The 16,162-nt window shown below is 28.9% G+C and overlaps 1 pseudogene; it reads right to left on the bottom strand.

The window, feature by feature from the left end:
* Positions 1-15,131: 15,131 nt before the first annotated feature.
* LOC129289056 (protein DMP2-like) lies at positions 15,132-15,811 on the bottom strand (annotated as a pseudogene).
* Positions 15,812-16,162: the final 351 nt, after the last annotated feature.

Here is a 16,162-nt window from a genome sequence, read left to right as displayed (position 1 = left end):
GAAAGTATTTTTACAATAATGTTTGGCTTATTATTTGCTTCCCGTGCATCGCACGGGGTAGTAAATGCTAGTTATTTATAAAAATTATTTATTTATTATAGAAATTGAGAATCACTATATCTGTGAAGACTTATTATCCCACACGATGATGTGACTAATTTAAGTCTCTATAAATATTTTTAAAATCTCACGTGAGACTTAAATAAATCATTAATTTAGATTATAAAAAGAGAGTTAATTTTAATGATGGGCCTTTGGAACCCATATAAGTTTTACTCCCATATCTGTAAAACTTTATTGATTTACACGATATAAGATTATCCTAAATATTTGTAGAGATTTAAAGTTTCACACAATAAAAGGATTAAATAATATTCATTTTAAATATATTTTAATGCATAATTATATAACGTATATTTTTAAATATAGAAATCTTAATCATTATACCTGTGAAGCCTTATTGACTCACACGGTAGTATGATTATCCTAAAGGTCATGGAGTTTTAAAAATTTCACATGACGAAAAGATCTAATTAGACAACATAATTATAATTTAAATTTATTAATTTAATTAATAAATAAAAAATTTATTATTTTATTTACAAAAATAATTTATTTATGTAATATATACAAATTGAGAATCACAATATTTGTGAGGATATATTATTCTACAAGATGATGTGATTAATTTAAATCTCTACGAAGATTCTTAAAATCTCACATGAGACTTAAATATTTATTATAAAAATAGAATTAATTTTAATAATAGGCCTTTAAAACTCATATAAATACATACAAGTCTTATTCTTATATCTATAAAATCTTATTGATTTACACGATATGAAATCATTTAAATTCCTATGGAGATTATTAAAATATCACATGAAAAATAAATAAACATAAATATGTTCTTTTTTGTCATTATTATTAAAATCCCACACGGTATGAGATTATCATCGTCATCATCATATATTTTGGAATTAACCAATGATTTGGAGTGTATTTAAAAAGCAACATTATTCCTAAATGTAATCTTTTGTCTCTCATTATCTTCCTTCATGCTTACACAATTGCTAATAACCAAAACCACTCAACCACAATATTTAATTCAATATCTTATTCTAACTAATCTTGCGCTACTTGTGTTAATACAAGGACCAAAATTAAGTTAGCATCCAATTGAATTCAAGACCAATAGGATTACAAGGAGAACAAGGAATCAAAATTTGATATATAGCCATGTATGTGTGGTGTCTCAATCAACAAGAGATGTCAAGTATATTTATACAAATACTTTTCACAAGTAAACCAAAGATGCAATCTTAAGATGCAACCCTATTGTTTGATTCTCAAGTACTTAGAAGCTAAAATTTGATATAACTATCCCTTTGGCCATTAAAAGGCACAAGATCACTCAGAATTTTATTGGTAAAAAGTTAGTGATCCGAGCCAACTTATGTCACCGGCATAGAAGCTTAGAAAGAAAAAGGAAAAATATGATTGGAACCATAACCTTTATCTAAAAGTCTCAAAATAGAGAATATGTTCTCATTTTTGAAGGCGTTATTTTAGACACCCTCATAGCAAAAACAATAATCAAAATTTTGAGAAAGGAAATATATTGCCAATACATCTCTAAGCACATAAAAAGCTTTAAACATGTATAAATTGCCAAGGCAAAAAAAAAAAAATTCTTCACGTACAAAATAAACCCAGTAAGCAGCCTATTATAATGACATATTGGCATATACAAAAATCCATCATAGCATTAACAAATCCTACTAGCAGAACATATCATTTAGACCTTTGCTAAGACAGCCATATACAAAATAAACCCAGTAAGCAGCCTATTATAATGACCTTTGCTCTTTTCTGTGTGTGTTTCCTTCCTCTCGTCCGGTCTTTTTTGTGTTTGGCTGTGTTCAGCTTTTCCTTCACTGGCATTTTCTCTCTGCCCACCGAAAGTCTGTGCATGTATGCGCCTCTATTTCTTTGCCCAATCCCTGTGCACGCTTCTGATTCTTTTGCTGTGAAAGGCAACTTAGGGGTGGGTAATTCATCATTTCACGCGCCCCTTGTTTTTATTATTTTTTTATCATTTTTTAATCAAATTAAGAGAGAGAGAAATCTGATTTTAAAATATATAATTATTATTTCTTATGAAAAACAATAATATTTAAAAAGTTAACTCTTAAAAGTTAATTCTCAATATTTTTAAATAGTTAAAATAATTGGGAGGTATTTTTCAAGACTTAAGCATGATTTTTTTTTATTTTGTTAGATTATCACGTTTTTAAAATATAATCTTAAAAAAGATTAAATTTTATTTTTATATTTTTATATTTTTTGGTTATTTTTTTAATGAACTAAAAGAAATAAAATCCTAACTAACAAAAGATTATTTAGATTAAAGTAAAATTAAACCTATTAATTAAAGATTTTTTTATTTTAAAAATATAATCTTAAAAAGAATTAAATTTTATTTTTTTATTTTTTATATTTTTTGATTGAATTTATTATTATTATTATTAAATTTAAAAAATGTCTAAATAAAATATAGTGTTCACAAAAGTAATAAGGATGGTCTTACGAAATCAAAAAATATATGGAGAAAGTGTTAGGCACTCCACAACACCTATTCATGAGAACGATTACCTGAAGTTAATTGTGTTAAATTAATATAATTTTAAAATTATTTGAATTATCCCTTTCTTATTCACGTGTTTAGTATAAAAATAATAATAAAATACGGAATATTTGTTTATTTATAAGGAAGGACTTAACTCAAAATCAAACTCTAAGGCCTAATACTCTATGATGGGGATCAAAGCCCACGTAATTCAAGATTATAAGTTATTGGTGAATTTTTTTTGAAAATAAATTAATTGAAAATAATTCTCCATTTTGCAAATAAAATAATTTTATGAAATTTTGATATGTATACTTTAAATTGTAAAAAATAATTTAATTTTAATTATTTTTTCAATTTTTAAAATTTTGAAATAAGGAAAAGAAAAGAGTTTAATTTTTTATATTTTATTATTAAAAATTTAACTGTTACACCTACAGAGCCTTATTAATGCATATAGTAATTTAATTATTCTAAATGTCTGTGAATATTTCAAAATCTTACATGATAAAAGAGTTTAACAACTTAATTTATTTTACTTAAATTTTTAAATATTAATAATATTTTTAAGCGTGTGTATATTTATATTTTTAAAGACTCTTAATCATTATACTCCCAAAGCCTTATTGACTTATATGGTAATATAATTATTCTAAATATCTATGGAGATTCAAATTCTCACATAAGGAAAAAATTAAATAATATATATTTTAAGTATATTTTAATGCATAACTATATAACATATATTTTTAAATATAGAAACCTCAATTGTTATACTTGTGAATCCTTATTGACTTACATAATAAGATAATTATCCTAGAGGTCTATAGATATTTAAGAATCTCATATGACCAAAAAATTTAATGGTTATTATGTAAATACGTTAATTTAATTAATTAATTACATTAAAAAATGTTATTATTTTATTTACAAAATTCATTTATATTTACTATATAAATTAATAATTGCGACATCTATGAAAATTTATTATCCTACACCACAATGCGATTAATTTAAATCTTTATGAAAATCTTTTGAAATCTCACATGAGACTATTTCTTAATTAAATTATATTTATGAAAAGATAAAATAAATCATTAATAACAAGTCATCCAAACCCCTTTTTAATATGTGAATTGAATTTTCATACTTGCAAAAATTTATTGATTTGTACGGTAGAGGGATCATTTAAATTTCTACAAAAATTTTGAAAATATCACATGGTAAATAAATAAACATGAATATGTTCTCTGTCATTGTTATCATCTTTATGATTATTATATATCTTAGATTTAATTAGCTATTCAACAAATAAAATCCTTTGCCAATTGTTGGTTACTTCTTCTATCTTTTACCTAATTGTTATTCACAAAACTGTTCAATGACAAGATTATACTTACAAGGGATTATTATGGGGCAATGTTTTAAATAAAATATCTGTTACTTGTGTTGATTCAAAAACCAAAATTGAATTAATATTAACTTAAACTCAAGATAAATGGGATCACAATGACAAACAAGGGTCAAAATTTTGGTACATATACATGTGCGTACAGTGCTAGAAATTTCATTTTGTTGATCATTAAATTCATTCGCTAGGGAAGACATTTTTCATAATTTAAAATAACACAAGGTGAAAGCATTAATAAAATTTCATTTGTTAAGTTTAATCATAAACAGTTAAAGAGACTAAAATTTAGTAAAAGGGAACATTCCGCAATCTAAAATCAAACATATGCCTATCAAAGAAAAAAAAACTTCCCCATAACACGCACGCGCGTGCGCATTTACATACATATGTTTAACAAACATCATGCTCAAGACAATTACAAGTCAAATTTTAAATAAAATAGGGTGCAAATGAAGAAGGTTATATAATCAAAACATTGAGACCTTTCACACAACTGATAGCTATTAAACAGTGAGATAAATATTTTAAGAGCCTCAATATAATCAAACTTCTAAAACAGAATTTCATCCACTAGACAGTAAACTCAAATGATATATATGAGTAGATCTAATATCTTTCTCAAAGCATTTAATCCACATATTCAATCTAGACATCCCATAAAATCTGAACAAAACACATGTAGAAAATCTCCTCAAGGGATACAGAACTGATGAATTCAGAAACTTCCCTCAAAACTAATTCAATTTTTATAAAGTAGAATATGAAATAGATCATGAAGCATAAAAGATTGATTCTAAACCTATTACAGCAAAGAAATATGGGTATCTTCAATCGGCTCTCTTCCCTTGAATATTCGGTACTCTTTGACCCTGCCCCGATCACCTCTTCTAACTCTTCAACTCTGCCCACTCCTTTTCTCAAAACCCATATCTCCTAAAATTTCCCTAAACCTCCCTCTAGATCTCTCGGTTCGCCCTTCTCTGTCTCTCTTTTAAAAAAATCTCTAGAAATCTTTCTCAAATCTTCGGTCTCTTCTGTTCTTTTTTTACCCTCTGGCTCTCCCGATTCTCTGTCTTTCCAGCAATCTATCTCCTCTCAGACTCTTGGTCCCTCTTCGACTCTCTCTTCTCAGACTCTGTCTTTATTCCACACTCAATCCCCCCTTCCATAACTCGGTCCCAGGCCTTATATAGAGAGTATAAGGGATGGATGATTACTCACTACTATCTGCTCCTCCAATCTCACACGCTTCAGTCTCAGATCTTTCTCTACATCGCCGTCTCTATCTTTTGATTTTTCCTTTTCCTTCCGCTGTGTTTTCATCTCTGCCGTGTATGTGCGTCTGCCATGTTTGTGTGTGTGTCTGCTCTATGCTTTTGGTTTCTTTTCTCTGTGCTTTTCGTCTGGCCGAATGAGTTTAGGGCTGTGGGTTGCTTGGTCTATGTCTCTCTCTCTTTTCTTTTCTTCCTTTCTCTATGTGCATGACTGAGTTTTTTGCTTCCTTCGCTCGTGTGTCTGATGAAATGGGTGGAGTATTAAGAACCAATGGGTTAAACCTAGCATTTAACCCTTCGGTTATTATTATTTTTAAAAAAACTATAACTTTTTTTTTAAATTATGTTTATTAATTTCAGGAATTAGATTAAGATGAAGAAAAAAAACTTGATTTTGAATTAAATCAAAATATTTTTAAAAAAAGAAAACAACAAGATTTAAGGAAAGAAATTTAAAAATAGTTAACTCTCAAAAGTTGATTCTCAATATTTTTGAATTGTTGAGATAATTTGGGAGAAATTTTGCAAGATTTAAGCAAGATCTTTTTTTTTTTTCATTTTCAAAATTGATTCTAGGGACTAATTAAATTTATTTATCTCCTTTATGTTATTATTATTATTATTTGAAAATATAATCTTAAAAAAGGATTAAATTTTATTTTTATATTTTTTTATTTTTTTGGTTGTTTTAATGAACTAAAAGAAATAAAGTCCTAGCCAATAGAAGATTATCTAAGTTAAAATAAAATTAAACCCTATTAATTAAATATTTTTTTATTTTATCTATATTATTAAAATTTTATTTTTTTGTTAAATTTATTATTATTTAAAAAAATATCCAAACAAGATACAGTATTCGCACATCATTTCAAAATAAAGCTAAGAGTATCCAAAGTCACTAACCAAGTGCCAATAACTCTAGAACCACTTAAATCAACTCAAATGGATTACAATACCTGATTGAATAGTTATACCACATCACACACATTCCAAACACAATATGACTTTTAAAATGTCAATTTCACATAAATGAAGGAGTGTTCACAAAATCTATCTTAAACATCCTATAGTCATCCAAACACATACAAATACTACAATAATGACACTTGTACTGGTATTTTGGCCTCTCACCACAATTCCTAACATAATACATTATCCTAGCCCAAAATATAGTTAACACACCAAATTCTCATACAAATGCACCCAAAACAATGCATAATTCTAAGTTGACATAATTTATAAATAATTCATTACACCACATGCCAAAAGGGAAAGTGATATACTAATCCAAGCTCCTCAATTCTCGAAAGTTTCTTCTTTTCCCTTATCCCTATTGGAGCCTTCACTTGTAAAATATAACCATAAGGGTGAGTCAATGACTTAGTAACCAAATAATCTAATTTATTCACAAATATATTGGAATAACATATAAGCGTGTGAAGTGGAAAGTAAAAACATTTATTAGATGCATACAAATACATGATTATGATATATCAATCCATTCAATGCATGATCAACCATTCTCCACCTTATATCCTTCTTATTTCTTCCGACTGAATTTGTGGTCTAATAACACAATATGACCAAGTCCATGTGACTGGACCGGCCCAAGCTCACCAATCATGGAAGGCAAACTCGATCAAAGGCACTTTTACATATTTTGGACCACAGATTTTGACCCTCTTTCTCAAATATTTGGGGTGTCATATGCATAACTTATCTCTAAGATAATACTGGGACTTCCAAACAATAAAGATTGAGCACCAAGGCTTCCACGATGCCAATGTACCATGTGAATTTCATATAATATCTCCTAACAATTCTAGGGTAAACTCTCACACTCTTATAATGATCATGGTCATATAATGTCAATGATACATATTATTCACAGAAAATGATCATACAATACATATTAGCATTTCATATTCTTATTCAATTTCACAATTGTACAATTACAGTAAAAAAGGTTTTATGCATAGGATAATACTTTAGTTTAATACTACTTCACACAAGTTTTCTAAAACATCAAGTTATGCATAATTCAAACTTTTCATAATAGAATATAAATATATTTTCATAAATCCATGACTACTCAAATGCAGAAGTAAAAAGATTAAATTATCCAGTTACTTTAACCCTTTTGTCACAAAAAAGGGGTTAGTATGGAAATTTGGTTACTCCACAATAGTTTACTAGCTTAACAGGGCCTGATCAATATTTAATCTATAAGATTAAACACTAATAATCAATTATAACTCTAATTCAATTTCCTTTTTACCTAATTTTGGGTACCTACTATACTCAAATTCTCTCATTAGTAAAATTAACACTACCAACACATTCTAATAATTTCATTTAACACTCAAACACTTAGATAATATTAAGTCTTTACCCGCGTTACTCTCAATCCTCCAATTTTCACTTAATGTTTGTCCAAACCCTAACCAAAAATCTCAAATCACTACAAAACTCTTAAAACTAGGTTTAGAAACTTGATTTAATTTTCCAAGGCCTTAACTAAGCTAATGGGTTCAGCCAAACCTAAGAGAAAATCAAAATCAACACGCATTCTACCCAAATTAATAGAAATTCGCATAGGGAGGAGGGTGGACAAATAGGAAGCTTACCCAAGTGTTAAGCTCATGTAGATTGCCTCTAATATGGCCCAAAAGTAAAGTCCTAGCTACTCAAAAGCTCTCCCTTGTCGACTCTCTCATTTTCTCTTGCCTTCCTCTTTAAGATTAGATGCAACTCATGTCTGATTTAACACAAAAATTGGTTGTGCACTCCAGCCGATAGCATAACAAGCCTATATGCCATTTGGCCCACCCTCTCAAGCTCGATTGACTGAAAATCCATCCTAGCTCATTTCCAAAGCCGTCTAAAGGTCTAATATCCTCATTAGAAATTTGGAAAACATCATTAATTTATTAATCACTTAAATTTTTATCAATTTACCCTTTTTAACACTTAAAATTCACAAATCAAAATTGATAATGTTACATTTTTCCTCCCTCTACATGAATGCACTACACAATGTCTATAAATTCTCAACATATCCTGTAATGTACAATTGGTCTAATGGAAATGGTTTAACTAGAAATGTACAAGTTGTGTGTGATGAAAGAACAACAAACGTCCATGAATTCATAACACAATATCCATAAATTATCAAGACAATGTCTTGTAAGGTTAAATGGAAATGGTTTAACTTGAAATGTACAAGTTGCGCAGAATGAAAGAAAAATAAATGTCTGCAAATGCACAACACAATGTCCAAGGACAAGTATGTCTTTTTTTATTAAAACATATTTCCACTTAAGGCCATAAGGCTTGCGTAAGGTCACTCTTTCTAAACTACATTTAGCTCCAAAATTTAAGGTAATCATGAGAATAATTTAAAAGAATTACTAAGTTTATAAATTTTATAAGAATGGGATCTCAAATTTTTACAATTTAAAATACTCTCATATACTTATATTTTTTATAAAAAAAAATTAGAGTCATACACCTTTACTGAAGCATGAGAATCCAATTTATATTGTAGCATTTCCAAAGAAAGTTGGAAAACATTATTTTAGCAAAACAGCACAGGTGTGCCGCGACATGTTGTAGACACACCATGGCTCATCTACCTCTGTGTCATGTGCCGTGATACATTGCACAAATTTGACAGCAACTTGTTGTCAAATGATAGCTCTTGGGGTGAACTTTTGACCTACCCTATTTCTCTATCCAATATCTAATTGAGATGATTTAAGTGTCTATAAAAAGCTTTCTTTGAGATCTAGCTAATGGCACTAGTTTTACAATTAAATTATTTTTCAATCAAAGGTTGGGCACCCATTTTCAAACTCACTTCTTTTCACAATAATACACAATTTGGGTGTCCATTACACAATTCAAGTGCCAAGAGCTCACACTAACCCTTAGATTATATTCAATGGACTATAACAGACTCGTACAACATACCACAGCTAATCATTCACACACACACACACATCATATTTTCAATGCTAAATCCCTTGATCACAAAAACATAAGGGGGAGCCAAATCCTTGTTAGCTATCATATAATACATAATGCCTATTTATTTATACATCTCCCTACTTACATTAGTATTTTAGCCCTATTCACGCTTTACAACCTTATCACATATAGGGCACAAAATACACATTCAAATCATTTCACAATTAGTGCAAGTAGACAAAATAAATCATATGATAACCTAGTTGAAAAATTATCAACAAAATATGCATGAGTACAACTACAAGGCCTACTATTAGGATCACAGCTAAATCCTATGCCTTGGTCATTTCCCCTGATCCTGTTCTAATGAGCTAGTCCCTATAATATTGAAAAAAGAGGAATAAGTATAACCACTCAGTAATCAAGATCAATTTAACCTATACAAATGCATGACAATTAATTATATATGCAAATAGCAATTTCACTATTTTCACAAGTTTATTAGCTTTTTAAAGGTTTCTATGACCATAATATTAACAACCATGTGGCTTAACACCAACATATAACAAAATTCACATCATTATAAGCATCAAAACACATATAGGGTTACAATACTAACATTCATGTACTCCTATCAAATGCAAATGTCACCTAGTTGATAGTTTGGTGACTAATGACTAAGACGATAGAGGATAGTCTAAGATATTTTGTAATAATTGTTTTATGAATTACACTTAGCTGTATTATGGATGGTATACTTATCCATATCTCTTACAAATTTTAATATTAATTGATATACATTTGCATAGAATAGATATACTTTGGTTATTAAATGGTTGTACTCACCCCTCTCTTAACATTTTATATGCAATAGCTCAGGACAAGATAAGGAAAAGGCTCCAAAGGCATAAGACAGTGTTATTGGTTATAGGCCTTTAGTCATATTATTTTGATATTTACAATTAAGTATTGATATTGCCAACTAGAAGTATTGTTTTTTATTATACTTGCACCATTGCATTAAGTGAGATTTGATAGTCTTTTGGGCCTTGAGTTGCATGTGTTATGATTGGGTTGACTTAGATAGAGCCAAAATACTAGTACAAGTATGATAATAGTTATATGAGTACTTGTGCAATGAAAATATTTGATTATCTTGAGTATTGAATTGCAATTGGCCTCTCCCTTTTAGTTTTAAAATTAAGGGTTTGATGGTTGAAAATGTGATATCTTTATATCTTTGATGTTGCAGTTTATTGCACATGTTATAGAGTCTATTGAATGTGATCTATAGGTGGTTGTAAGCTTTTGGCATTTGATTAAGGTTTTGAGCACCGAAGTTGCTGTTGAAAGTGCAAGAATGTGTGAAATTGCATTTTGAGTGTCTAATTGTTGATTGAGACATAATTTTGGATTGAAACCAATACCTTTAGCTAAAGCTTTGAATGAGCTTTTTGTAAACATTTAAATCACCTTAATCAGATTTTGGATGGGGAATTAGGGCATGTCAAAAGTTAGCCTTTATGTTGTTAAATGATAGGTCTTGCTATTAAATTTTGTGCAATGCATTATGGTGTAAGACACAACAAGGACAACCAGCGGTGCATTTCAACATGTCGTGACTACTCCTCTATTTTGCCATTCTTGATATTTTTAACCCACTTTCAATTATTTAAGTGTAAATTAGTATCCCATGCTTTCGCTAGACATTTAGACTCTAATTTGTACTTGTTCTTTTTGTCTTAACCTTGTTTTAAGGATTGAAAATATTGGGATCCCATTTTCATATCTTTTGAGGCTTACTTTTATTTATAGATAATGATGTTATAATAGAAAGTTTTGGTAATCCATTTGGATTAATTCCATTATTATCTTAGTGGTTTTGGTTATGTAACCGGGGAAATAACGGCATTATTAAACATCTAAGGGGGAGCATTATACATCTAAGGTGTTATTACACATCTAAGGGAGAGTATTATAAATATTATATTGTAGATACTCATAAATCATACCTTTTGGATTATTTTATCCTTATTGTCTTAAACCAATAATTTTCCTAATATTCATGTTATAATGAATAGCTTGGACTGAGTTTCTTGTAGTTAATACCCTATAACTTCAAAGGTTATATAATACACCATTAGATGCCTATTTATTTCTTTATAATACTAGAATAGGACTTTAATAGTTGAAGACTTATAAATAGAGACCATGTCTAAAATATATGTACTTAAGTGAATAAGAAATTTCCCTCCATTGTTTTCTTTCCCTCCTTTTGTCTTGCATTGTTCTTCTCTACTTTTTAAATGTTGGTTATATTTATAACATTGCTTAATATATAACGGTTTCTAACCAATATATACAGGCAAAAATAACTATCATTTTTTCCTAATTTTGTTCTAAGGTATAAAATAATGGAAGTTTGAGAGATTATATAAATCATTTAAATTTATAATTTAAAATTTACAAACATAATTAGTTAAAAATATATTTATTTAAAAATTTAATTTAATTTTCAATCAAATTTTTATGTCTACTTCAACTAAAAGACACTTAACATTTGTCCTAATTTGCCAAAAGCATTAAGAAAAAAGGAAAAAAAATAAAAGAAAGAAAAGAAAACTCTTTAAGTCTTTTATTTTGCTTTTCTAAATGAAATTCGTTTAAGTTTTAACAGGAAAATGATAACATAATTTAATACTTCCTTCGTTTAAAAATGTAAGGTATTTTTAACTAAATCTCACTCCAACAAAGTAGTTACTTACTTTTTAACTAACCTTATCTTTTCGTACTTATCGCTATTAAATATCCTATAATAAAATAAAGTCATTATCAATAGGGGCACTTTTGAAAAAAAAATATAATGATTACGCTTCAAAAGACTAAGAATGCTTTACATTTTTAAACATTCAACTCCTTAAAAAATGCCTTATATTTTTAAATAGAGGGAGTAATTTACTAGAATGGAAGGTAAAGTAATAAATAAAATCTATTTTAATATTAATTTAAATTAAAAATGAGTTATAAAATCTTTTTAATATTCTTAATGAAGTTAACATATTGGACTAAACAGTATGTTTTCAAAATCGAGGGAAGGTCTGCATAATTAAAACAAACTAATAGGGTGATTAGAATATTTTACTCTTAAACCAAATATAAATAACTCATTACACTGATTTGTCTGTCAACAAGTGTAGAAAAAATAATTTTTATTTAAAAAAATAATATACTACACTAGTTCTCTTTTTAAAATTGGTGTAATAGATACTTTTTAGACTGATTTGTTTTTTGAGTATAAAAAGTGACTCATCCAAAAGGTTTATTTATTTCAATTGATCTTGTAACATATTTGATTTCAAATAAGATTTGAGCAACTTTAATTTTGAAAAACTTCTTTCTGTAGCATACATTTGAAAAATTATCTAATCTTTTGACATAGTTTAATATTTCAACTGGTGTGTTAATTTCTTCAGTTAATATTTCTCCCAAAAATTTTAATTATGAAAATAAATCAAAATCATCAATATCATTATTATCATTAAAACTTAAGAACAATATTAATACAAATTTTTTTCAATTCATCATCATCCAAAGTTTTAAATTTTTTGGATTCCAATAAAAAACCAAATATGATTTCATATTCTAAAAATTATTCAAATCGAATAGAAAAAATTGATTGATCTAACATATATAAAAAATATCCAATATGAAAAGAATCATAATCTCATCACTAATATTTTCATTAAAATGTTTTTTTCCTATGATTATATATTTTTCACAAAAATTATGATTTATGTTCATTTCAGTAGCTATATTTTTTTGTAAATTCCAAAGTAGATGCAAAACCCATTTTCTCTATAATTCTTTAAATAAGTAATAAAGCCTTTTAAATGAGTTATAGCAACATCTATGTGCATATCTGTGGACTGAAGGATCTTACAAAATATATATATAAAGAGAATAAATAATGATTAATGACTAGATTAAGGCTAACCTAATAATTAAATATTATTTTGGAAAATGTAGAAATGTTTTCATTTTTCAATGGGGAGAAGAACTGGGCTTTAATTTTTTATTTAGCATTTATTATAAAATTATATAAATACATATTCCTTCATATTAGGAACACTAATGACTTTTTTTTTTTTTGGGCCTTAGGTAATTGCCTTGAGGCTCTCACGGCCCTGAATAAAATCAAAGTACGGTTTAAACATGCTTCATACTTCTCTGGCAGCCAACCATAATATCCTCAATAAATAATGAATATGACACATACCAAAGGCACCGAAAGAATTGTGTGAGCCTGATGGGCACAAGCCACCAACGTTCACATTTAGGAACAACGTCAATAACATTTGGCATGATGAACGATATTTTGAAGGAATTCAAATCAAAATTGGAATTGAGTTATTAAAGTATATTATTATTTGATATAATATATATATATATATATATATATATATTGCTTTCAATCAAGTATCCGAAATCTTTAACTCAGACTAATACGATCACCTACGTACAAGCATCTTTTTGGAGGGCATATATCCTACCAATAATTCATTCGCTGTTTCATAGTCAGGGCTCAAACTCAAAATTTTTGATTAAGTTGGATCAACATCCCAGCGAGTTAATGTATATGTATTTAAAATAGGAATAAAAAATCAAAAACACCTTTAAAAAATTAACATACTTTTTCGATTAAAGAATATAAAATATTTTTAATTAACTCTCAACCCTCAATAAAATAGTTACTTACTTTTAAATTAATTTTATTTTTTTATATTTACTATTATTAAATACCAACAATAAATATAAAAATATTTATCAATAGAAATATTTAAAAAAATAATAATTATATTTTAAAAAATTAAAAATATTTTATATTTTTTAATGAAAGAGTAATTTATTACAGGAAAGAGATAGACAAAGAACAATCTCTTAGAAGTTGACACCTCAGATAGAAACGAAAGGGCGTGCCTGATGAAAGAATTCGAAAAGCAAAAGGAGCACCCACTTGCATAAAGCAGCCGAGATGATACAGCACGATACCAAAACAAAATCTGACACAAGGTGCGAGAATCTGGGACTATCATAGAAAGGATTTGGATTTTTTATATTTTTTATTATGATATTAGAAAAAATTATTACATTCACTAAAAAATTTTAGTTAATTTTTATTATATATATGTATGTCGGTGTGTATGTATTTAGATATATTGGAGGTTTTTTATTTTTGTTTAAATAAGAAATGAATTTATGATTGATTGTTGTATCTCTACCTGTACTGTATTTTTTAACAAGATTTAGTGTGTGTTTGGATTAAAAAATTTACAACTGAAGTTAGGATTCAACTGAGGTTAGCAAACTGAGGTTAGAAAAAAAAGTTAATAAATATAATATGATTTATATTTGGATATCTTTTTTTTAAAAGTCAGTTAGATAAATTAAAATTTATTTGGATGATTTAAGGTAAAAGTTCAGTTGAAATTTTTAATTATCAAAATAAACATGAATTTTTTTTATATTTTTATATATATAAAATAATAAAATTTTGATTTCAAAACTCATTTCCCACTCACATCCACGAATCCTCACTCGCCATCCTCACCATCTCTAATCTCACCATCGTGACTCTCTTTTCTCTCTCACACAACATCACCTTCATCTTCTCCCTCCCTCAGCCTCACGACTCTCCATCGCTCCCTCCCTCATGGTAGTGACCACTTTTTTCTTATGAATGTGCTTCCCAGATTCTAACTAAGATAGAGTCACAGTCTCAGCCAATGTTTCAACTAGTAGTAGACAAGGAGTGTAAAGAAAAGCCTCTGGAACAAACCCAAAACTCCATTGATGAACAGAAAAAAGGTTCTTACTTTGAAAGTTCATCAGGAAAAAGGTTTGGAAGAAGGGTTCATAACGTTCTTCCTCCTCATACAGAACCAAAAAAATGTTCATGAGTCTTAAACAATATTGGTTGTCAAGGAAGGGACATCTGGGCATCCAACGTGGGTCCTCCCGTCAACCTGTAACAGACCAGAAAGTGTGAGGTTGTCATGAACACCACACCGGAAAGCGTTCCGATTGTTGGCGGCAACATCTATAACAGAACCTTTTGTTGCGTCTCAAACTTGGGGTAGAAACACTGGACGGTCCTAAAATGGCGAACACTAACAGCAAAAGCAGAGCATGCACGAAGTCCCCAAACCTCAACCTGTACGCCTTCAAGTCGACGTCGTCCGACGCTGGAGATGGCCATATCCCTTTGATCGTGACAACGCCATAGCGGAGGGCGCCATCGCTGCTGGTGTAGCTATCAGTGAAACTGGAGAAGACACATTTGAAGGCACAGATGATGAGGAGAGCGTCGGCAAGGTACTTGTTGAGAATGGTGCCGCAGCGGCCGTCGTTGGTGACGACGAGGTTGAGGAATTGGAAGATGAAGACGATGCTAGTAAGGAGGAGCCTGATGAGATGATGCACAGGAAGAAAGCGAAGCTGGTGCCAGATGAATGAGGAGAGAGAAAGCATAAAAATATGAAAGGCAAATGCTGGAAGCGACCAAACGTTAACACTCGGGGTAAAAAAGCCAGGTCTGTTGGCTTCTAAAAAAACGCTCGTTTAAACATGACTTAAGTTGAAAATTTTTGTTAATCCAAACAATCCTTTTTGAGCTTTTAGTTCCTAACTTCAATTTGGTTCCTTCTAACTGAGGTTAGAAATTAATCCAAACATGCTCTTAGAAGTGTCAGCACTTAATGGTTACTCCTTCAATTCTGTATATTAGTCATTTTTTTAAAATATTTTATTGTTCACTTTACAGGTCACTAATTGGGGGAATTGTTTTGTTTCGAATTGAAATCTCCAAACTACCCTTATAGG

This window comes from Prosopis cineraria, unplaced genomic scaffold (genome assembly GCF_029017545.1).
Source record: "Prosopis cineraria cultivar Desert tree isolate PC_DT_omini unplaced genomic scaffold, ASM2901754v1 PC12, whole genome shotgun sequence".
In the NCBI taxonomy this organism is placed as follows: Eukaryota; Viridiplantae; Streptophyta; class Magnoliopsida; order Fabales; family Fabaceae; genus Prosopis; species Prosopis cineraria.
Note: the sequence above shows the minus strand (reverse complement) of the source record. Positions and strands in the feature narration are given on the sequence as shown.